This window comes from Ovis canadensis, chromosome 22 (assembly GCF_042477335.2).
Source record: "Ovis canadensis isolate MfBH-ARS-UI-01 breed Bighorn chromosome 22, ARS-UI_OviCan_v2, whole genome shotgun sequence".
Lineage (NCBI taxonomy): Eukaryota > Metazoa > Chordata > Mammalia > Artiodactyla > Bovidae > Ovis > Ovis canadensis.
The window spans coordinates 34,468,466-34,493,273 of record NC_091266.1 but is presented as its reverse complement, the minus strand read 5'-3'; the positions used below and the strand labels follow the sequence as shown (position 1 = coordinate 34,493,273).

Here is a 24,808-nt window from a genome sequence, read left to right as displayed (position 1 = left end):
CTGGGCCTCTGTTCTCTGATGTGTAAATTGGTGGCAACAATTTTCTTCCCCAGTCAAAATCTCTCCAAGTATAGGAGGCTATCTCTTGATGCCACCTACTCTTTCAAATCTGGTCTTTCAAGAGGACAACAGGAAAAGATTTATGGAGATGCTTGCTAAAGATCCTCCCACAGTAATGTTTCTTCCAGGCCAAGCAAGTTTTCCTAAAGCACAGAAAAGAATAGCCAGCATGCTTTATTTAATTCACTGAACAGATGCTTAAAAAAAAAAAAAAAAAAAACCCCACTGTATACCAGACAGAAAGATGACTATGGGATGTTTTCAACCCCCCAAGGACACCAAACTCTAGTCAAGTGATGGCCGGTCTCCATGATAAGTATTAAGGCAGAGACAGTTTCTTTAGAAACTGAGGTCCAGAAAAAGTTTTACCAACTACATGACATTTGGGCTTGAACTTCAAGGGTTACTATCGTATCCCCAGGCAGTGGATGAAGGAGCACCATGTGAAAAGGCATGAAGGCATGAAAGGTTCCTAGAAACACAGAACCTTTGGAACGTCAAACTCAGGAAAGCAGCTGCAAGGCAGTATCAGGGATGATTGCAAAGGCCCTGGAAACATGAATGAAAGGGGCCTACTCTAAAAATAGTACGGAGCAGGCAGACGGTGACACTTGTCTGGAAGTGGAGTCACTAGGAGGTGACTAAGCAAATGGGAGGTTTCTTCATTCATAGTCTCCATGTCTCTCTCGCTTTGTCTTTTTCTCTCTTCCTTTTTCTTTTACAGGAAGTGGAGTGGGAGGCAAGTTTCCATAAGAATTCACAGCTACCCCAAGAGAAACTGCCGATACTGGGATTCTTAGCTACGCTGCATTCCTGTCATGATGACAGCCACCATGCTGGAAGCCCGGCAGTATTCCCAAAGAACCCCTGTTCTGAGAATGGTTCCAAAGGCCCTCTGCAGGAGCAATTATCAAAGGAGCAGGGCCTCACCTCCACACTGGCAACAAATTCACCAATTGCTTCCAACCATAGCCAACTGGGGGGAAGACTGCAAGGCTTCTAAGTGGTGGAAGTTCTTTAAAGAAGTAAATAAGCACAGGCATAAAGGGTAATGGGTGCTTATAAAGCATCATTAATGATGAGAGCCAAAAGGAGTTCAATCCAATTTCACTGGCAGAAACCTTTGTTCAAAAGAAACCTCACATAAAAATCAGAGACATAAAACAAATCAAAGAAAGTGGATTTGCATGAATGGGGGGAAAACTTACCTACTTTCCCACCCTCTCACTCCCTACAAAAGCCCCCAGCTTTTGCAGACCTCCCAGGACTCAGTAGAATATGGGGTTTTTTTTTTTTAATCGTGAAAGTAACACATGCCTATGATTTTAAAAATGCAAACATACAGAGAGGCGTATAATAAAAGGCAAGAGTCCCCCACCTACTGTATCTTACACGTTCCTACCTTCAAGTCATTTCTCCCCTGGAAGAAATAACTTTTCACTCTTTAGCTATTTCTGCTTTAAATTCTGATTTTTCAGAAGTTTTCTTTATATTGCTAAATGATATGCCTGTAGTTCTATTTCTTGTTTTCTTAACTTTAGAAACTTTTTTCCTGTTTTCTGCTGTGACAACAGAGAACTTAACTCACCCTGCCACCCTCACATACCAATATAATTACAGTACTATTTGAATTTAACTTTTATTTTTATCAAAGTAATACACAAGTAGTTAGTTTAAAATTCCAGCCAGGGACAAAGGTTTATCATGAAAAACAGAAGCCCTGTCCTGCAATCACTACGTAAAGCTGTATGGAGATTCTACAAAAGACTAAAAATGGAACTACTGTATAATTCAGCAATCACACTCCTGGGTATACATCTGAAGAAAACAAAACATTAATTTGAAAGTATACATGCACTCCAGTGTTCATAGCAGCATTATTTATAAGATCCAAGATACGGAAACAACCTAAGTGCCCATCAACAGATGAATGGGTGAAGAAGAGGTGGCTTATATACACAAAGGAATGGAATACTGCTCAGCCATAAAAAAGAAAGCAGTTTTGCCATGGCTAGAACTAGAGGGTACTGCTGCTGCTAAGTCGCTTCAGTCGTGTCCGACTCTGTGTGACTCCATAGACGGCAGCCCACCAGGCTCCCCCGTCCCTGGGATTCTCCAGGCAAGAACACTGGAGTGGGGTGCCATTGCCTTCTCCAAGAGGGTACTATGCTTAGTGAAATAAGTCAGACAGAGAAAGACAAATACTACGTGTTATCACCTATAGGCAGAACCTAAAAACTAAAATAAATGACTGAATATAACGAAACAGAAATCAACTTCCAGATATAGAGAACAAACCAGTAGTTACCAATGGGGAGAGGAAAGGGGTAAGGGCATAATAAACAGAGAGGATTAAGAGTTTTTCTACACAAACTACGATGTATAAAATAAGAAAGCTGCAAGGATATGTTGTACAGCACAAGGAAGGAATATAGTCCATATTTTATAAGAAATATAAGTGGAATGTAATCTACACAACTTTTGAGTCACTATGTTGTTCACCTGAAACTATATTATTAATCAACTAGACCTCAACTTTTAAAAATACCTTCTTGTAAAAAAAAATAATAAGCTGCAAGGGTATATTGTACAGCACAAGGAATTAGCCAACATTTCATAAAAATTTTAAATGGGGTATAATCTAAAATTTTTTGAATCACTGTTATACACCTGAAATCAGTATAAGATTATAAATCAACTATACCTCAATAGAAAAAAAGAATACCTACAAAAAATAAAATTGATCCATATTTTTTAAAAACGGGGAAAAATGCAGAAGCCCTGCTCCATCTCTCCCTTGCTTCTCATTCTATCTAGCCTCCTGCCCACTGAGTTAAACTGACTTGTGAGAATAAAAACCTTCTCTGTTTGGTTCCCCTTCTCCTTCTTTTTCTGTAGCATTCATCACTTTTGCTAGCAAACAATGTAACTTACTCATTATGTCTTCTGTTTGTCTTGTCTGCTAAATTGTAAGCTTGGGCAGAGTCTTTACCCTGGCTCCTGTTTCACTGATGTATCCCAAATGTGTGTTATAATGTCTGACAACAAATTTGAATTAATTAAACAAAATCCTCTGTACGGGGAAGAGAAAGAAGCAGAGTTTCTGTGAGATAGTGTTAGAACCAATCATTTGACATCTGCTTTCTTCTTTGAGAAGGAATAAATATAAATGAAAATTTATTTTGTAGATTATAACAAAATTATTCTGGATAGTGGGGGAGGTGCTACGGTAGACGAAGACCTCAATTCAGACCCACTTATCGGCCACACATGTAGCCATAGTGTTCATTGGACAAGTTGATCCAATTGCCTTGGAGAGAAAGTAGCTATTTGCTGAGGTTGGTAGAGCCTGGGTAGGAAATAAATGTTAAGGAAGTGGTCTTTGCCCTCCCAGTTCTCCCAAGGAGTGCTCGTGCTACAGAAGGGGTGCTTCCTCCAGAAATAACAGCCACCATGGGCCCGAGTCAGAGGCCATTAGATCACGGGTTGAGCACTGGACACTGGCAGGAAAGAGAGAATGTTGTCCTGAGCCAACCCACTCAGCCCTAGGAGTCCCGTCCCAAAGCCCATCAGACCCAGGAAGCCTTTCTTGAACCACCTTGCTCCAACACAGAGCCTTATACACACCCCTCTCGTGGCTTTTATCGTGCCATGCTTGGCCTGGTAGACTCTACAGAGCTTTCGGAATTTCGGAACACTGGCTAGGTCACAGGGCAGGTTCCAGTGATCAGAACGCTTCCATGGTCTTCCAAGCTCTGCCAGCCAGTTCACCACTCCCTGCCTGCTGGTCATCTAGTCCTCCATCCACGCCCCCTCATATGGCCCTGTATGTATAGCTTCCTCCCCTAACAAATCTCACCCTCTCTTCACCAAGGCCACAACATCCCAGCTCCTGTTTCCTCTGGGGTCCAACCCACGTGGCCCTGCTTGTCCCTCCCAGCCCTTCCCCTAACCTGTCTCCTTCGCACTCTCCATGCCAACCAGAGCCATGTGTGACTTTTACTTTCAAATAAAAGTCCCTCAGATGTCCCACATTCTGTGTCACTTCTGAGCCTTCATACGTGGCTCCGCCAGGTATGCTCTTTCCCTCCTCTCCATCTGGATAAATCTCTTCAGGCCCCAATCTAAAAGTTACTTCCTTAGGTAATATAGTTTTATTTATTTTCTTTTCCCCTACATTTTGTTTGTTCTGATTATATTTATTGAAATGTGATTTTTTTGTTGATTCTAGGATTCTTTACCAACTACACCACCTGGAAAACCCCCAATAATAAAAAATTGAGTTATAAGCACCTTATCTTGCCCTACAAAACACTCATACTTTCTAAAATGTATTTATCTGTTTTCTTATTAGACCATAAGTTCCTTGAGGACAAGAATTTGTCTTCTCAGATGCACTCTTAGTGTTTAGAATAGTACCTAGAACATAGTAGATGCTCAATTAATGTTTGCATAGGAGATGGACTGATTTACAAGACAGGGCATGGCTCCATTCAGTTCCCCAGCCTTGAGCCTCAGCAAGGAGAAGCATGGTTCCAGTCACAAAGGACTTACCATCTTGATTTTGGGAAACCCAGCTTAGGCACACAGGGAGCAAATGTCAGGTGCCCTGGTGACACATTCAATGAGTGTTTTGGGAAATCTCAAAGGAGGGAGGGAGAGATCTCAGGGTCTGGTGACTGAAGTCTTACCCTGGCCCAAGGGACGGAGGTGGTTTCAGAAAGATGTGGCATTTGACACTTAGAAGAGGAGGTCAGGCAGGGTTGGACAAATGGGCTGCTGGAAGTTAAGGAAGGGGAAGGTACATGTGAAAGAGCAGACCACTCCGGCTGATTTGAACTACTCTGCAGAGAAACAAGGCTGGAGCCAGACAGTGAAGTGCCAGGAAAGCGAGGCAGTGGGGGTTCAACGAGGGATCCAGAACAGTGAGGGACACAAGGAAAGCAATGTACCGGAACAGGTCATCTGGGAGCATCCTGGAGACTGATGAGAAGTGAGGGGCTGAAGCAGGAAGAGCAGGGAGGAAACTATTGTGCTAGACCAGGCGGGCATGGGTCACTGCCCAGGAATAAGGGCAAAGGGACAGACTCAAGAAACATTTTAAATGAAGTCATTATTGGCTGCTGCTTCTGGCGGAATACATTGAGATGAGGAAGGGAGGAGGAGACAAAGAAGATGCAAGACATCCGTCCATCTCCGTGGCTGGGATACGCCATGGTCGGAAATTCACAAAGGCAGATTAGGTAACTCTATACATGCCAGATGTAAAGGATAGGAGAAGCTTCAGTGATTTTTTAGGACAAGCCTATAGGACTACAGTCACTCAACTATGTCAACTCTGTGCAACCCCACGGACTGTAGCCCACCAGGCTCTTCGGTCCATGGAACTCTCCAGGCAAGAGTACTGGAGTGGGTTGCCATTCCCTTCTCCAGGGGATCTTCCCGACCCAGGGATCAAACCTGGGTCTCCCGCATTGCAGGCAGATTCTTTACCATCTGAGCCACCAAGGAAGAGGTCTCTCTATTAGAGTATAGTTGGTGCCATAAGAATGGGTCACTTTACCTTGGGAGAGGAAATACAGAGAGCTATGAGAAAGGGACTGTCTGTCTAGCCTTGGGCAAGATGGCACAGTTAAAGTAGAAGATAACGTCATCTACTAACTGTCATCTACTAACTAAGCACAACGATAGCCTTGTGCTTAGTCACTCAGTCATGTCTGATTCTTTGCGACCCCATGGATTTTGGCCCTCCAGGCTCCTCGGTCCGTGGGGATCTGCAGGCAAGAATGCTGGAGTGGGTTGCCATGCCCTCTTCCAGGAGATCTTCCCAACCCAAGGATCAAACCTAGGTCTCCTGCATTGTAGGTGGATTCTTTACTGTCTGAGCCCCCAAATTCTGGAGTGGGCAGCCTATCCTTTCTCCTGGGGATCTTCCCAAACCAGGAATTGAACCAGGGTCTCCTGCATTGCAGGTGGATTCTGTAGCGGCTGAGATACTCGGGATAGCCTTGGGCAAGTTAATCAACCTCTCAAAACCTAGGTCCCATATATGTGAAGTGGGAACAATGGTAACTAAGCAGCAAATAAAATGGCCACTGGAAAAAGCCAAGTTTGGCTCCTGATATGTAGCAGGTGTTCAGCAAGGGCAGTTCACGGTGAGGAGTCAGAGCAAGAGGAAGAGAAGGAAGGCAGGAACCCCAGTGGGACCTCCAATGAAAAAAGAAAGAGAGGAAGGCAGATGGAGACCCCAGACTCTGAAGCATCACAGAAGCCCAAGGAGGCAAAGTTCTCCAGAGGATAGATGAACAATGTCAAGTATTATAGGAAGTTCAAGAGCAACTGGAGTGTCAGGAATTACATTCCTGAATCTTCAGAATGCAAGCTGAAGGAGCACAAAAGTAGTTGGTCAACAAACTAGAAAGAAAAAAAAAAAGCAAGAGAAGAAACCCATACAAAGACAACCCTATCAGTCAGAATGCTTGAGCTGCAAAAAGATGATTTTACTAAGATAATTTGATCAAAAAAACATTAAATTAACATAACAAGAAGTTTGGAGTATGGGAGCACCAGGATTAGCTCAGAGGTCCAGCAAAGTTCCTAAGAACCCCGGCTTTATCCATCCTGTCTCAACAACAACCTAAGCACGCTGGTTTCTCATCCTCAGACTTATTGCCTTCTAGTTGCAAGATGGCTGCCTCAGCCCCAAACATCATGTTCTTATATATAAACATCCATGCCAAGAAAGAAGAGAGAGAGCCTACTTCCTTTTCCCAGAGAAGTAAATGTTCAAAAAATATTTCCCATAAGCCTCCTACCAGAAGTCCCCTTCTGTCTCATTGGCCATTTCTAGCTGCAAGGGAAGCCAGGAAACTTTCTGGCATTTTCAGACTCTATAGGAGGAGGGACGCTGGAAGAAGAGGTAGAAAACCGTGAGGAACCTGGGTCTGTGGCCAACATGTCTGCCACACTACTAATTTTTAAAATCTGGAAATCATAAATAGAGGGATGCTGAAGATAAGAGGAAAGGCGGAAGGAGTGGAATCATAAAGGAGACAGAAAAGGACCAGGATTGAGAGAGGAGAAAGCTCGTGTCCTCTGCTATAGGCAAGAAGAATATAGGTGGGCATAGAAACAGATTCTGCAGAGGAAAGCCAATATAGCCGCATTGGTGAAGACACCAGAAAATGAAGAAGGAACACAGAGAGATTCTACCCTCTGAGCGAAAATTACGACGGTTATGAAACAGGCAGAATAGCTGTGCAGTAACAAGAACACTTCTATGTTATGTTCTATCTAATTGGAAAATAATTGAGCGTGATCCCATATAATTCCGGCAAACCCACTCCTAGATGTATACCTTGTGGGTGTGTATTCAGTTATGAACAGGAGCATTTATAACAGCCCTGGTTATGAAATTTAAAAAAAAAAACTGAAAACAACCCAACTATCTTTAGGCCAGAAAATGAATAATCAAGTCACGATCTAGTCCTACAATGGGATGCCCTCTAGTAGTAACAGCATGCACGAATTTTAGAAAAATAGTGTGGAATTAAAAAGGCACATGGGAGAAGAATACACACAGTGTCGTTCCATTTATATAAAGTTTCAAAACATGCAAAAACGAAAACAACATTACTTAGGTATACAAACATAAGCTGAAAACTATTAAGAAAAGAAAAAATATATATACACAAAATTCCAGAAGGTGGGTTAGCTCCAGGGAAAAGAAAGGAACTGTGCACAGATTCCATATGGGAAGGCAGCATTCTTATTCTTAAATCAAGTGGCATTCACTGTGCTCTTATTCTTTATGCGTGCATGCTAACTCACCTCAGTCGTGCCTGACCCTTTGCGACCCTATGGACCGCAGCAGCCGGCCAGGCTCCTCTGTCCATGGGATTCTCCAGGCAAGAATACTGGAGGGGGTTGCCATTTCCTTCTCCGGGGGAATCTTCTCCAACCAGGGATTGAACCCACATCTCTGTGTCTCCTGCATTGGCAGGCAAGTTCTTTACCCCTCACACCTCCTGGGAAGCCCCTTCTTCTTTATACTTTATACATACTCCAGAAATACTCTTTTTGTGCCTGCTGACTAATTAAAACGATCTAAAGATGAGAAAGAAGAGAGAATCAGGAGGAAATGAAGGCATGCATGCCAGCCCACAGCGAGGGCAGAAGTCCTTCCCACCACGTTACCGTTCAGAACACGCAGAGCTCAGACAACTGGGTTTGTTACCACTCAAGTCTGACGAGTTCTGTCTGAGTGTCAGCTGGAATGGGGAAAGCCCCACATTTAAGAAGAGATGGGATTGAGGACAGGGGTTGGATGGGAAAAGAGCCAAGGGGTTCAAATATTTTTCTTTGAGGAACTAGGGGTGAAAATAGGAATAAGAATTGCTCCCCACGTGGAGGGCCGGCCCTGTGCTAGGCCCTGGGGTTTTCCATGGATCTCATTGAGGCCTCCAAGAGGCTTGTACAGGGGAATTACTAGTTCCATCCCATCCAAGAGGAGCAGAGGTTTAACTAAGCTAAGTTACATGCTCAGGACATACAGGGAGTCCGTGAGAAAGCCAGACAACGAACAAACCCCTCCAGATCTGGGCCGCCTCCAACCTTAGCTCACACTACACGGACCATCCATCCATCCCTCCTCTCAGCTGAGTCTTTCTTTGTGGAGCTTTGCACTTCCTGTCCCCTCTCCCAGAAACACCTTCCCACATCTTTCCCTAGGAGAGTCCTTACCACCTTTGGGTCTCAGCTTTAATGACACTGCTCAGAAGCCCTCCTAGGCCACCCACTCCAAATGGCCCCTCGTTCTCTCCTCCCCTGGACTCTGTGCTTGGCCTCCTTGCATGTCACCTGTTCACATCTGTATTGCTTTGTTTACTGTCACTCCCGAGCCCTAGAAGGTGGGCCTCTCGAGGGTAGGGACGATGTGCTTATTTACCGTAGTATTCCCAGTGCCTAGCCCTAGGCCTGGTATGCGGCAGGGACTTAATAAATGCCTACTGAATGAATAAAAAGCTGGACCAGGGTGATGGAAGGAGCCCAGGAGAGAAGACATGGAGACAGATTCATGGCTCCGTCTGTCCTCTGTGCCCAGGAGGGCATTTGGGGAATCCCCTCTGCCTTCAGACTGGTACCTGGGCAGCCCTGAGTTTCCAGGAAGGAGGAGGGAGGACCTTCCAGATGGCCGGGTTACTGGCAGCCTGGGCACAATTATGCCCAGTGGGGACCCTCCCTTCCTCTATCTGTTTCTAATGAGATCTTTCCCAATTGTGGCCTTGGGTTCTTGGCATCCACCATTCCGGAAAGATATGCCGAAATTGGAAGATGTTCAGAGATGAAATATCTGAAACAATGCAGGAACAGAGGAAATCGACTGATTATAACATGAAAAGACCCACATTCTGGGCTTTGCCAAACTAAGTGGAACAGGATCACTGCCTGTGAGACTCTAAGAGTGTGAAGCCTTAGGAGGGAGAAGAAAGGATGCCGGTGACATGAGAGAGTGTGGTTATGTGAAATGGAATCAAAGAAATCCCTGGGGATTTTAGGCTCAGTGGCAGGAACCCTTTCCTCCCAGTGAAAGCTCTGCAGTTGGGCAGTATTTTCTCAATGAAAGGTGTGGGGTGCCACCCGAACAGCCTAAGCCCATCTTAAGCCAAGCCCAGGAGCCTCTGCAAGCATGACAGCCTCATTATAGAAGGCTGGGGCCAGGTGTCAGAGGGGAAGAAGCCATCCGATGGCAGTGTGGAGTCCTGGTTACTTGCGCAGGCTCTGTGGTCAGAGACTGGATTCCAGCCCCAGTGTCCTGGCTGGGGGGGTCCAGTGGAGAGAGCATTGGATGAGGAGTCAGGAAGCCCAGCTTTGAGTCCCAGCTCCGTGTCTTACCAGCTGCTTGACTTCTGACAGTTCAGAGTCCTTCTCAGGACCTCAGGCTCTTCATCATTTAAAAGAGGAGGGTAAGCCTCATGACCCTAAGGGCTCGCCTAGGCCTGACACCTGAGATATGTAAATTCTCCTGTCTTAGAGCTGCTCAAATATGTCTAGATTTTTCTCCCTCATTAGAGTCTTTTTACATACAACACAGCAGGAAATTGGAATCCTCCAGACATTTCTGTGAAATTGAAGTCACTGTCAGAAGAATCTTCCCAATACCATGAGCAGGGATTCCCTCAGGGGTACCTCCTCAGGGGCCCTGTGGTCGGGCAGAAAGAAAGCTGGAAGGACCAGGCAGAAGTGTTCCACTCCACCCTCATGACCCCAGTTCTGCATCCAGATCCATAGCTGTATAGAATTCAGATCCTGGGGGTGGGGATTTGGGGGAGCCCTCACCTCGGGGAAGCCCTTGCCTCATGCCCAGGACAGGTTCCAGGAGACCAGCTGGCTCCCACAGGGCTTTGGACAGGCCCAGGATGGCTGGGCACTGCCGGAGGCTCAGCGCTCTGCAGGAGAAACACAGAGCCAGCATCCTGGAGCAACAGCAGCCACCCATGAGGCCACATTTAGCCTGAGCCAAGGGCCTTCTGTACATCATCTGGCTCAGTCCTCACAGCTGCCCAACAAGGAAGCAGAACCTTTACTGCAGCCATTTTCCTGATTGGCCAGCAACTTGCCCAAGGTGACACAGCTAATGACCAGTCCGGATTCCAACCCATCTGTCCTCTTTCCAGAGTCTCCACTCCCCTAGTGGGAATTCAGAGACTAAAAGCCAGCCTATTCCAGAATCCCGCCCCTGCCAGCCTGCGATTCCATTAGCCACACTGGGAATTAAAGCATCGTATCTCCCCAAAGTCTCAGAGGAGACATGATAATATGATAAAACGGAAATGTCAGCTGTGCCAACAGGCCATGAGCAAATGGGACATAGGCTGTAGGAAGGCGAGGGGTCTTAGAGACGCGCGGGGTGGCTCCAGCCGGGGCTCCTAAAGGAAAGGAGCCGAGCCCAGTGGAGTGACGGAGTGACCATGGTACCTTCCTCCCAGGCTTGGACTCAGCCCAGTAGTCTAGAAGAAGGGGGAATGCACCAGGGCGGAAGGTTCGCAGACGCCTCCAAATGCGGTTCCAGCTGAATGGGAGGGCTGCAGCTGGAGCCCTGCTCCCAGGATCTAAATCAGGCCACACAGGCTCCTGGGCTCCCAGGCACTAGGCTGCTTGGGGAACCAGGGAAATTCCTCTAAAATGAGCCATCTACCCACCCCCATGCTCACTGAGTTTCCTGGCAGAGAGGGAGCCCCAGAGCAAGTGTAGGGGGCTGTGTTTTAAAATAAGCAGGGAAGCCTGCAGAGAGGATGAGCCTGTCAGTTAGAAGCCTGCAGTTCCGTGGCTCCTGTTGAAGAGATAGGAAGGCCTGGAGGAAACATCTTTCGAAAGAAGCAAGGTGAGCTTGGAGGAGGTTCCAGTCAGGGGCTGGCCACACCCAGCAGGGGAAGGTTGCCCCAACCCACTCTCCATGCTCCAGAGATGATAATATAAAAATAACATGTATTAACAAGTACCATTTCCAGGCTAGACACTGGGCACAAAACAGACAAAAAGCCCTGCCCTCATGGGCCATATTTTCTAAGTGAAGCAAAAGTGAAGCTATTAGTCACTCAGTTGTGTCCAGCTCTTTGCAACCCCATGGGCTGTAGCCTGCCAGGCCCCTCTGTCCATGGGGTTTTCCAGGCAAGAATACTGAAGCGGGTAGCCATTCCCTTCTCCAGGGGATCTTCCCAACCCATGGATTGAACCCAGGTCTCCTGCATTGCAGGCAGATTCTTTACCATCTAAGCCACTAGGGAAGCCCATATATTCTAATGAGAGTGATAAACAATACAAATTCACAGTATGTTAGGAGGTGACAGATACAGAGAAGGGATGTAAAGGAGGGAAGGGGGATGAGGAATGCCAGCGTGGGTGAGGGGAGGCAGTTTGTGATTTCAGACAGCTTAGCCAAAGGCCTCACTAAGGAAGTAACACTTGAGCAGGGAGCTAAAGGAGGCGAGAGAGTGAGCCCTGTGGGGGTCTGAGGAGGAGTATTCTAGTGAAAAAGAAGCAGCAAGGGCAAAGGCCCTGGGACAGGAATAACCTGGCATGTTCAAGGCATGTCAAAGAGGCCAGTGTGGTTCAGAGAGAGCGATGGACGTGTGGAGAGGTTAGGGGAAGGTTAAATCATGTAGGGGCTGGAAGATCAGTACAAGGACTGTGGCTCTGAGGGAGCCCCTGAGCCTTGTGAGCAGAGGAGGGACAAGATCTGCCACACTCTAACAGAATTACCCTTGCCGTGGTGTTAAGAATAGACCAAAGGGGAACTAGTAAACCCAGCTGTTACTATTATTACCAGCAGCAGCATCAACAACCACCACCACAATAGTAACACCGCTTATTGAACCTGTGTCTGGCCCAGTACCACCATTTTATTTTCATTGTGTCTGACTCTTTGTGAACCCATGGACTATACGGTCCATGGAATTCTCCAGGCCAGAATACTGGAGTGGGTAGCCCTTCCCTTCTCCAGGGGATCTTCCCAACCCAGGGATCGAACGCAGGTCTCCCATATTGCAGGCGGATTCTTTACTAGCTGAGCCACAAGGGAAGCCCTTATTTTCCTTATCCAGCTTAAATCTCATGACAGCCCTGTGCAAAGAAAAGGCCTTAATTTTCCCATTTTATATCTCAGGAGGCTGGTTCAGCCAAAGTCAGAAAGTCAGACATATGCCCTCCCCAGACTGGCCCTGCTCGCCTGTCCAACCCTGTCTCTCATACCCTTCACTTCTCACCTGCCCTCATTTCCAACCCCACAGAGTTGTTCCCAGTTTCCCCAGCTCCAGACACCCTTCCAGGCCTCTGAGCATCTTTCACATGCTCTTCCAGCTGCCTAGCACTCTCTTCTCCCACTTCTAACTGCACAAATTCCAGCTCCTCCTCTGAGCGACGACTCCAGCACTGCCTCCCTGATTACCTGCAGCACAGCCATTATATCCTCCTCCCCAGAAGCGCAGGTGTTCTAACAGCCTTGCAGCTGGCCTCCCGGGCAACATGTGAGCTCAAGGCCAGGGGCCAACGCTTCTTTGCCTCCACAACCCCGACAATCCGCCCTGCAACCAGGTAGGCCTCAGCTTCAAAAGTTGCAGACACTGTATTGGGTGATCCTAGGATATTTCGGATTTCTCCCGGGCAGTTTTATTCTAACTCACATTTCCTTCATAGCAGGTCACTTGCATGTACTCCCGACCCAGAGGAGATACAGGCATGATCTTGGGCTTTAGGAGAACAACACTCCTTACAGAGGAGGAGGTACACAAGGTAGAGGGAGCCCTGTGCGATTCAGAATCAGCCAGACCCGAGCTCAAAGCCTGCTCTGCCTCTCACCAGCTGTGTATCTGAGCGCACATCTAATCCGGGCCTTGCTATTGTACCTGTAAGCCATGGCAAACGATACTTTCTCAGATGGGTTGTGTGAGAGCTGGAAACACTGCGATGCAGCGCCAGGTGTGGCCTCTGGTGATGAATGAATGACCCCTTGCAACCCCATCCCTAACTTAGGCCTGTCTTCAGAAGCCTCCTGTACATTAACGCTTGGTCACTGTACTCTTGGGAGGTCTCAAACTCTTTGGGACTTTCATAGTAATGAATTAAGAATCCCCCTTCTGGCTGCAACTTGAGCTTTGAGGTGGAGTATTTGGCTTCCTGGTGGCTTCCCTAGCCCTGATCCTTTATCTCAGAGCCCCTACCAGGCTTGGTCCCCAAGTTGGTCCTCACTGCCTGAGCACACCTACCTGTTCACCCCTTCCCTCCCCATCAACTTTCCTGACTCTGTTCCTGCAAGGCCTTCCTACCTGGTCAGCCAAGCCAGCCACACTTCCAGCAGACCTTGGGAAATTAACAAGGAGAGGGCAGGAATCATTTGGGAAGTCAGAAAGAGGGATTCCACCGCAACAAAACTGGTCATAATAATGCTTGACACCAAAACTTAACAAATAGCCAGCTCCTAGTCTTTGGAGGTATTATAACACATCAAGTTGGGGAGGACTTGAAAGTCCAAGCCCCTCATTTTACAAATGAGAGGCCTAGAGAGGATAACGGACAAGCTCAAAGTCACACAGCAAGTGAGGAGGAGTAAGGAGTCTTATCAGGGCTGTGGACTTGCCTGGAGCCACGTTCTCCCTGATGCACCAGGCTCCATCTGGTCAGGGACTAGGCTTAACCTGAAGCAGCTGACAGTGCAGAGTGTCCTGTTGAAGGCCCAATGTTCTGTTCCCCTCAAAAGGCCCCAGAACCCCTTTTGGCACTTTAATCCCCCAAAGCATGATTTTTGACATTTGTTTCTTTAAGGCCATTTGTGCAGGTTCTGCAGCGGTGGCCAAGTCCACTGATTAAGATCACAGTCATGGTCTCCTGAGACTGTTCTTGATCTTCTCCTACTGTCTCTACGTCAGTGGTTGTACAGTGCTCAAAACCTATGTGGCATGATACATTTAGGGTAGGAGGCTGGGATATATTTAGCTTCAACCCTCTGAGGTCAGCCCCATAGCATCACAGAACGGTAGGGCAGACATGGGGACCACATGGCTGAGACCCCTGGGAGTCCCACAGCGTGTGGGGGGTGGGGTGGGGTGGAGACCGGGGAAATGTATTACTAACAGACTCTTCACAGATCCAGCTTCCTGGCCACGTGAGGAACTCCTGAACTACAGCCCTTCACTCCATGTGGAATCCCTTCCTCCACATCCTTACAGAAGAGCCTTCATTCAGGGACAGGGAGCTCACCACCTCACAAGTCAGAAAGGTTCTAGCAGGAAGAGAACAGGATACATCGAGCTGAAATCAGCCTTCCAGGTCCTAGTCAGCCTTCTGTAGTGACACAGGTCAAATGTCTCTTCTCCCTCAGGGACAATAATCAGGCTGTCTCTGAACACCCCTTTCAGAGCTTTCCCCCTTGCCCTGGAGGCTCCCAGTGTCCACCCACCCAGACGAGTGAGAGACTCCTTGTACAGCACATGGGGCTCCAGGGGGGGTTACTGCCACTCCTTCGGTCTCCCAGGTCCCCACACACGCATCTTCTGATACAGGAATGCCTAACCACCCATTCACTCCTACAACGTGTCAGACATGGAATCAAAAGTGTGACTGCTGCCACAGAGAAGAGACCTGTGGACGCAGCTTGGGAAGGAGAGACTGCGACAACTGAGCCAGTAGCGCTGAGACATGCATGTTACCGTGATGTGTGAAAGAGATCGCCAGTGGCAATCGGCCGTGTGACTCAGGGAGCTCAACTTGGTGCTCCGTGACAGCCTAGAGAAGTGGGATGGGGTGGGGGTGGGAAGGAGGTTCAGGAGGGAGGGGACATGTGAATACTTACAGCTGATTCACATTGTTGTGTGGCAGAAACCACCACAACATTATAAAGCAGTTATCTTCCAATTTAAAATTTAAAAAAAATTTTTTTAATGCAACTACTGGACAGGACCTTAGCACTCATCTAGCTCAACCCTCTCATTTTACCAGAGGGTTCTGAGACTCAGGGAGGGGAGTGACCCGTCCTGGATCTCCCAGCGAGTTTAGCCCATATTAGCTCCCTTTGCCCAGCCAGAACATCCCCCAACACAGCTCACAGAAGACGGGGGTGCTAACATCATGGCTGAGTGGAAAGCCCTCTGAAGCACTGCAGGGCCCATCTCCAGAGGTTGACAATCCCATCTCCCAGCACCCCTGACCCTGGCTCCCGACTATAGTGGGGGCTCCTCTACCCGGACGTGTAGGAAGCCTGGGCCCTCAGTGCCTGCCACCTGCTCACAGAGTGTAGGGGGCATGGGGGTGGATGCCCACCTCCCTCCTCCCCTCCAGGTTATTTATAAAGTGTTTTGGGATGAGTCAGGCACAGAGCTGCCCAGCACCAGCAGAGAACCGCTCCCCCGGAAATGCCATGAACGTCCTGGGCTCTGGAATCCCACCCAGAACCTTAGCAGCTCCTCACAGGAAGGCTGGGGCTGGAAGCTGGGGCCAGCAGGGATCTGTCATACGCCCCTGCTAGTGGTCTGAGCCCCCAGCAGGAACATGAACACTGATAGGCTAGTCTTACGGGGACAGATGGGGAACCCCAGGCCGGGGGAGGAGGGCCTTGGCGAGGGACCCTCCTGGCACAGACCACATGCCCCTGTCCAGCCAGTGAGACGCCCTCTGCCCCTTCCCAAACCAGACTAACAGACAGACAAGCCCAAGAAGACAGCTCCCACCCCCTCGCCCCCGGGCGCTAGCTGTCCCACCTCCATTCCTGTGTGTAAGCCTCTCCACCTCCGCCAACAGACCGGCTATTTATAACTCTGGAAAGGGAGCCCGGGCCGCCAACCCTCTCCCTGCTTCCTGTGCCTGGCAGCACTCTAATTACTTCCTCACTTGGGTGCAGCCTGCCATGGGTACCCTGGCCGGGGCTGCCATAAATAACTGCCCCTGCCTTACACCCAGCTTCCCGCGAGGCTGGCCCAGGTACCCCCGCAGAGAGCGTGATCAGCCAGGGCCTGACCCCCGAGAATGCATGACCTTTATGACCTTAAGCTGAGGACACGGGTGGTGGTTTTTGAAACCCACCCTCTTCTCTGCGGCCTCAGCCACCACCCTGGAGGGGCCACTTGTGTGCCTGGCACACTCTGAGGGAAAGGGGATGGCATCAGATGAATAAGCGCTGTCCGCCCTCAAGGGAGGCAAACACATAAACAACTCATTATGCAAGAGAGAGGAGTGAAATAAGTGCTAAATTAAGATACAAGCTGTGCCCAGGGCCTTCAGGCCCTCAATCTTTCTTCCCTACTTTATTTTTCTTATTATAAAAGCAATTCATATTCCTTTAAAAAAAATTGTAAATGCAGTTAGCAAAAGGAAATGTGTAATACATTCATCATCCAGCCACCCAAGGACAGTTTTGCACACCTGAGGCCCAGATTTTTTTAAAAGAGGACAAGGTGTGTCTCAGGGATCCTCAGCCTGGCACCAAGACAGTCACTGGAGCAATCAAAATTTACAAGAAACTAATCGAAAGATTTCAAAGCAAGAGCATACAGACAGTATGACATGTTTATATAAAAAAGAAAATTCAAAGTCTATATAAATGCCTTGAAAACATTTGGAAGGACACAAACCAAAGGGTTAACCGTGGTCAGCCAGAGGGAAAGGAGTAAGATGGGGGTAAACAGAAAAAACTTTTTTTTCTTCTGGAAATTATTTGAATTGTTATAATAAGGATATATTTTTCTTAAAAGTTTTTTTTTAATAATTTGAATTACTTAAAAACATCTTTAAATTGCTCAATAAATAACTTCCAAATTCTCTATAGTGTTGTATCATTTCTGCATTTAGAATAATATAATCTTAAAGCCAAAGAGACGTGCAGCTGCTATGAAAAGTTCGGCAGTTTCTCAAAAGTTAAACATAGAGTTACCATGAAACCCAGTGATTCCACTCCTAGGTATGTGCTCAAAATAATGTAAAACAGGTATTCAAGAAAATACTTGCTCACAAATGTTCGTGACAGTCCTATCCACAACAGCCAAAAGGTGGGAAGAATGCAAACGTGTCATCAATGGACAAACTGTTCCATCCGTAAATGGAACACTGTTGCCGTTCAGCTGCTAGGTTGTATCCAGCTCTTTGCGACCCCATGGACTGCAGCACATCAGGCTTCCCTGTCCTTCACTGTCTCGAAAAGTTTTCTCAAACTCATGTCCATTGAGTCAGTGATGCTATCTAGCCATCTCATCCTCTGTCGTCTCCTTCTCCTCGTGCTATCTTCACCAGCATCAGGGTCTTTTCCCAATGAATCGGCTCTTCATATCAGATGGCCAGAGTACTGGAGCTTCAGCTTCAGCATCAGTCCTTCCAATGAATATTCAGAGTTGATTTCCATTAGGACTGACTGGTAGGATCTCCTTGCAGTCCAAAGGACTCTCAAGAGTCTTCTCCAGCACCACAGTTCAAAAGCAACAATGGGATATTATTCAGCCATAAAAAGGGGTTAAGTACTGATTGACATCACAACTTTATGTTGTAATGTTAAAACGTTATGTTGGACCTGCCTGGTGGAGCAGTAGGTGGTAATCTGCCTGCCAATGCAGGAGACACAGGTTTGATCCCTGGTCTGGGAGGATTCCACATGCCTCGGAGCAGCTAAGCCCGTGCACCACAACTACTGAGCCCAAGCTCTAGGGCCCGAGGACTGCTACTACTGAGCCCAAATGCTACACCTACTGAAGCCTGAACAGCTAGAGCCACTGCTCTGCAGCAAGAGAAACCACTGCAATGAGAAGTCCACGCACCGCAATGAAGAGTAGCCTCCACTTGCCACAACTAGAGAAAGCCCATGCAAAGCAATGAAGACCCAGCAGAGCCGAAAAAAAGACTGTTAAGTGAACCGAGCCAGACACTAAGGAATGGCATAACTAGAACGGGCAAATCCAGAGAAACAGCGCAGATTGGCGGTTGACACAGGAAGTGGGGAGGGAGGAGATGGGAGGTGATTACTTAAGGTTCAAGAGCACTTCCGGGTGAGGAACAAGCTGTGAAATGAGAAAGATGGTGGCTGCCCAACTCCGTGAGTGCACAGAATGCCCCCCTGAACTGTATGCTTTAAACTGATTGTGTTATGAATTTCCCCTCACTTAAAAATACAAAGAGCAGTGAAACACTAAAAATACTCGGTCTCACGCAGCCCTGATATCTTCCCCACCCCAGTCCCTGCCCCTCACCACCAGTACCACCTTTGAGGATCTGAAGGAGAATCCTCCTTTCTGCCCCACGGCAGGGCAGAGCCACAGGCTCTAAGGCCAGGAAGAGACTGAGGAGGGTCTAAGGGGCGAACAGGTATCGCTGAGTGCAAGAAGGGAGAGCAGGGTCCGGGTGGCGCGGCAGTGGGAGAGAAGAGACAAGCAGCAACTCTGTGTCTCAGGGCAGCACCTTCCTCAGGCCTCACTCTCACAGAGCCTCCTGACAATCATGATGTCAACACTATTATCCCATTCTTTAGATAAGGAGACCAAGATTCTGTCTGACTTGGGAGCAGGACTGAAACCCCTTGAGTTCAAAGACTGGGCACTGAGGAGACAGTTAGGGAAACCTGGAGTAGCTCCCCAGGGAGCCCCTCACCACTGCTGCCCAGAGCTGCTCCCTCCTCCTGGCTGGTTCCCACTCCTCACTGCTGACCCAGGGGTGGAGAATGGGAAGAGGGAAGAGAGAGGACGAGGGAGGTGCAGGATGCCGTGCCTGGAGTGGAAGGCGGAGGGGTTTGTCCTACATCTTTGCCCTCCTTCTATTCCTCAAAGTCTAGAAGAACCCTCTGGCCAACCTTAGCCTTTCCCAAGCCTCACCTCATAGCTTCAGTTCAAATCAGTTGCTCAGTCGCTCAGTCATGTCCAACTCTTTGTGACCCCATGAACCGCAGCACACCAGGCCTCCCTGTCCATCACCAACTCCCGGAGTTTACCCAAACCCATGTCCATCGAGTTGGTGATGCCATCCAACCATCTCATCCTTTGTTGTCCCCTTCTCCTCCTGCCCTCAATCTTTCCCAGCATCAGGGTCTTTTCAAATGAGTCAGCTCTTTGCACCAGGTGGCCAAAAGATTGGAGTTTCAGCTTCAACATCAGTCCTTCCAGTGAACACCCAGGACTGATCTCCTTTAGGATGGACTGGTTGGATCTCCTTGCAGTCCAAGGGACTCTCAAGAGTCTTCTCCAACACCACAGTTCAAAACCATCAATTCTTCGGTGGTCAGCTTTTTTTATAGTCCAACTCTCATATCCATACATGACCACTGGAAAAACCATAGCCTTGACTAGATGGACCTTTGTTGGCAAAGTAACGTCTCTGCTTTTGAATATGCTGTCTAGGCTGGTCATAACTTTCCTTCCAAGGAGCAGGCGTCTTTCAACTTCATGGCTCCATCACCGCATGGCTAGGGTCATGTTTAAGACCTGGGCTCTGGTCTAGTCTGCACAGGCCCAAACTTTGACCCGTGGTTTAACAGCCCTGTGATACTGTGCTTCCACTTCCTTAAATGTTAAGTGGAGATGATGATATCAGGGTCAACCAAATAAGACTCATAAATGAGAAAAGGCTCAAAAAGGATTTAGCACAGTAACCAACATCTTACCTTTTTTTTTTTTTAATTTTTACTTAATTTTACTTTACAATACTGTATTGGTTTTGCCATACATTGACATGAATCCACCACGGGTGTACATGCGTTCCCAAACATGAACCCCCCTCCCACCTCCCTCCCCTAGCCAAGCATCTGTTGGCGTTACCAAAGCTGCTGGGATTGGTGGGACTGAGGCTTCGTCCGGGTCTACGTCTCTGCTGCAGCTGAAGAAAGCCCCTTGTTACCATAGGTTCCAGTAGCTACCACAGACTCAGGTCTAAGAAGTGCTGGTCCAGGCACCACTGCACTGGTGTTTCTGCCCCCAGCTGCTGCCGCTGCACTGCCCCCCTCGGAGCCGCTGTGTGGTATTTCCTTTTTCCCCTTGAGAACCAAATAGTTTCAGCACACCCGCTGTGCTCTTTAGGAGGATTCAGATAGTCCAATTTCTAATAATTAAGGTCCAGTGATATCTGCAGGTTTTACCGTGTACAATGCATTTTCCCAGTTATCACCCCACTTGGTTCTTACCAAAAATCAGTGAGGCAAGGATCACAGTTTCCTGTAATATCAATGTAGATTTTTGTTTGTTTAGTCACTAACAGATGCAGATCACCCAGGTAATAGTCTTCGTTCTGAAATCTCCTTTGATATTAACATAGCCATTCCCGCTTTTTTTCCACTAGCGTCGGCGTGGTACCTCTTTCTCCATCCTTTTCCATTGAACATATTCATGTCTTTATATTTAACGTGTGTTTATTGGAAACAATCAGCAAAATGAAAATGCAGCCCATGGATTAGGAGAAGATATTTGTAAATCATGTATCTGGCAAGAGACTAATTTCCAAAATAAACAACAATCTCTAAACAATGTTTGGATCATTCGCATTTAATGTGATTATTGATACGGTTAAGCTTGAGTCTATCATCTTGCAATTTATTATTTGTTTCATCTATTTTTCACTCCCTTTGTCCATCTTCTTTCAGATTAGATATTTTTGATGGTTCTTTTTTATCTCCTCTGCTAGCTTACTAACTCTAAGCCCTTGCTATTTGAGTGGTTGCTTTATTGTTTATAGGATACATCTTGACCTTATCACAGCCTGCCTTCAAGTGATATCATACCACTGCACAAGGAGTTAGAACAGTATATTTCCATCTCTCCCCTCCTGACATCCTTCCCCTACCCTGGGCTATGACACAGAAATTCTCACAAGCCAGTAAGCTGAGAATCATTGAGCTCATTGGGGTCACTGAACTTTGTGGTCTAATGTCCAGTATCTTGAAAACCATAATTTCATGTATTGGGTCTGTTTGTTCTTTGTTTCAGACAAAAGGGCAAATTCAATCCCTGTTACTCCATCTCAGATGGAAGAAAGTCCTCAGTGTGTCTATGAAGACGCCAGGACTCAGGTACTAAGCCTTTGTCCAAGGTGAAGCAGCCACTAAGGGGCCCGGTGCGAGTCCAGTTGGATCTGGCCACCCGGCCTGGCATTCTCCACCCTGCTTCACTGCTCCTGAGAAAGCAGGAAGAGCTGGCAGTAGAGGAGAGCAGAGGACAGCAGACTTCGCCACCACTGCAGAAAAGCTGCGCGCAGCACTGCCACCAGCTTTAGAAGCCAATGTGATGATGATTCTGCATAAAGTTACCCGTTAAATAGCAACTTTCAGCATCTTCCAAGCTTCACCTTAAATGCTCCCTCTGCATCTTCAGAGGCCTCTGGGCCCTCTTCCTGTGTGTTTACCATCTGTCTGCCAAGGATGCTGGGACTGGCTCCCCACAGTCACTCAGTGATGCACAATACGATGTGACTGCTTGGACAGTCTCCCCCATTATCCTTCCATATTTTCTGTTGACTCCAAAGACCTAATTGGTGGAATTACAGCAACTCTGATATGTGTGTATGTGTTCATGCACGTGTGTGTGTGTATGTTGATCTGGAGACAAGAAAGCGGGGGGGGGGGGTCCCTCTTTTTATCACACTACTTGACTTGAGCACCAGGGATCTATTTAGCTTAGAGGGACTGGGAGAGAGGAAACTTCCTTTAAAATCACATGGGATGCCTGGCTTTGACCAGACTCTGCACAGACTCTGATGGGAGAGAAGAAACCAGAAGAGCCAGCACTCCTCTGCTGCGACAGAGAAGAGCAGAGGAATCTGTCCTTTCCCAAGCCCTCTCCTCACCCCACCTCAAGCCAACCCCAGAAATGCTTTGAGAAACGAGTCTGAAAGCAGCAGCACTGCCTTCCCTTCCTGCCAGCTGCCTGTCACATATCCATTTCATTTACAGAACTGCCAGCCCACAGCAGTGGGACCCGGGCGAGTGGTTAACACGGCCAAGACTCGGGTTCCTCATCTGTAAACTGAGCCTGAGAATATCGACCTCCCAGGGTTGAGTGTTAAATAAAAACATGGTGTGTCTGGCATGGACTGGGAACTGGGTTTTCTTTCTAGTCTCCTCATATTCCATCCGCTTTGTTCTAAATGTTCTTGCATTACCCTTAGTGGTCTGCGTCAAGACTGGTGGTCTGTTGCTCACAAGAAAACCCATGAGACGAAAACCAGTAAACAGCACCCACCCTGTACTGTCTAGATTAGAGCTTCTCGCACTTCACAGCACACGAGATTCCCCTGGGGAGACTTTAAAAACCCTAAGAGCAGGCTGCACCCCAAATCAATTAAATCAGAATCTCTGAGGACCAGACATCAGGATTCTGTAAAGATAACAGGGGTTTGCAATGTACAGTCAATGCTGAGAATGGGTGACCTTGTCCGAGAGACAAGAACGCTCTTGATGCTGTACTCTCCCTCCTTTGCCGGTGATTCAGGCATGTCTCAGGGGCTTCCTGGGGTGCAGTGAGCAGGACTGTAGGACAGAGACCGGGGGGAGGTGAGTGAGACCACATTTAAGGATCTTCCATTCTCAGGCTCCTGCAAGAGCAGGGTGGCCACTTCTCACATTTTGTTCCCTAGACATCTCACTCTTAGGGAGGCACTCACTCTTGGGGGCACCACCCTCCACTTGTGAGACCCAAGAACGAGGTCTCCTTACTCACTCCCCGCAGCCTAGCCCCACCCCGGCCACCCCAGCCTACACCTCCCACCACCGCAGCTGAAGGTTCCAAAGGGAAAGGTAGTCCAGGGGCCCCTCCTATCCTCCCCCAACTCAAGGAAGCATCTCTCTTTGAACACATCGCCAAATCCTCCTCCTTTCCTGCACAGAGCTATGGTTCCAGCCCCCTGGCCGGAGCCCAGCACCTGTCAGGCCACCTGGAGGAAGATGAAGGGGAAACAAGGTGTCCCTTACCTGCCAACCAGCCACTGTCCCTCTCCTGAGAGTCGGCCCCCTGCCCAGGTGACAGTTCAAAGCGTCAGGGAAATGACAAGGCTCAGCAAAAGCCAGCATGACCTTTCTTCCAGGTGTAGGGGCAGAGGCAGGAAAGCTGGAGATGTTCCTCATGCCTTTAGCCTGGTGGGGGCCTCAGCTGTGCCAAGAAGGGGTGAGGGTATCCAGAATAAACTCATCAGAGCTGGACGGTGAAGTGGGGTCCCCAGCTGTGCCCTAGAAAACACAATTTGTCTGACCCTACTACTCTCTAAGCCATAGCCTCCTCTTCCTTGCAGTTCTCAAATGTGAGCAACCTCAACAATTACCTGGGTGGGGAGGGGGTTGTTTCCCAGGCGGCACTAGTGGTAAAGAACTCTCCTTCCAACGCAGGGGACATAAGATACATGGGTTCAATCCCTGGGTCGAGAAGATCCCCTGGAGAAGGGCACAGCAATCCACTCCAGTATTCTCGCCTGGAGAATGCCATGGACAGAGGAACCTGGCGGGCTACAGTCCATAAGGTTGCAAAGAGTCGGACATGACTGACGCGACTTAGCATGCACAACAATTACCTGGAGAACTTTCCTCCAGCTTCTGCTCAGTAGGCCCATGTTTTGAAGCAGTGCCCCTTGGTAATTCTGATCCAGATGGTCCATCCCTTAGAGCCACTCACGGGGGTCTTAGTGCCAACACCTCAGCATCTCATCTCCCTCTCATGTCCCCACCCCCTAGCACATGCCACACATCCTTTCCCAGAAAGTATCTGATGAACTCACTCACCCTGAGGAGCAGGAGACAAGGAAGACTTAGAGGGGGGCACACTCTAACAGGAGATCAAGACCCACTGCCCCCTCTAGGAGGCCTGCACTAATTCTTCCCATCGAAATCAGCCTGCATGTCTACGGGGCCAGGCAGGGAAGTCCTGAGCAGAGGACCAGACACAGTGCTGTAGGGAGAGTGGGTGCAGGAAACAGGCACGAGTGTGCCACCTGGAAAGGCACACGGGGAGCAGCCACTTAGCACACTAGCTGCAGGAAGGCAAACCATGGTTAGCAGACCTTCTGACTTGTCAAAAGAAGCCAGAAATCCAATTGATATGGACAGTTTCCAATTTTTAAGCCATGGGGGCCAAAGCAAGCACACCTGAGGGCCAAATCTGGATGCAAAGGGGCCATCGATTTGCAGCCTGGTCTGGACAGTGAGCTCCTTGGGTTGAGAGGCTTTCTGTTCATCCTTATGCACTTGGTGCCAGCTCACTGCCTGGCACACCAGGGTGTTCCCAGCAGATGCTGTTACATGGGAAAATAA

The 24,808-nt window shown here is 48.2% G+C and overlaps 1 protein-coding gene across 1 annotated transcript in view; it reads right to left on the bottom strand.

Annotated features, from left to right (window-relative positions):
- GOLGA7B (golgin A7 family member B) overlaps positions 1 to 16,349 on the bottom strand; it is a 34,537-nt gene extending 18,188 nt beyond the window's left edge. The window contains exon 1 of the mRNA XM_069568285.1: positions 16,311 to 16,349. The gene's annotated coding sequence lies outside the window, so the exon portion shown is untranslated. The remainder of the gene's footprint in view (positions 1 to 16,310) is intronic.
- Positions 16,350 to 24,808: the final 8,459 nt, after the last annotated feature.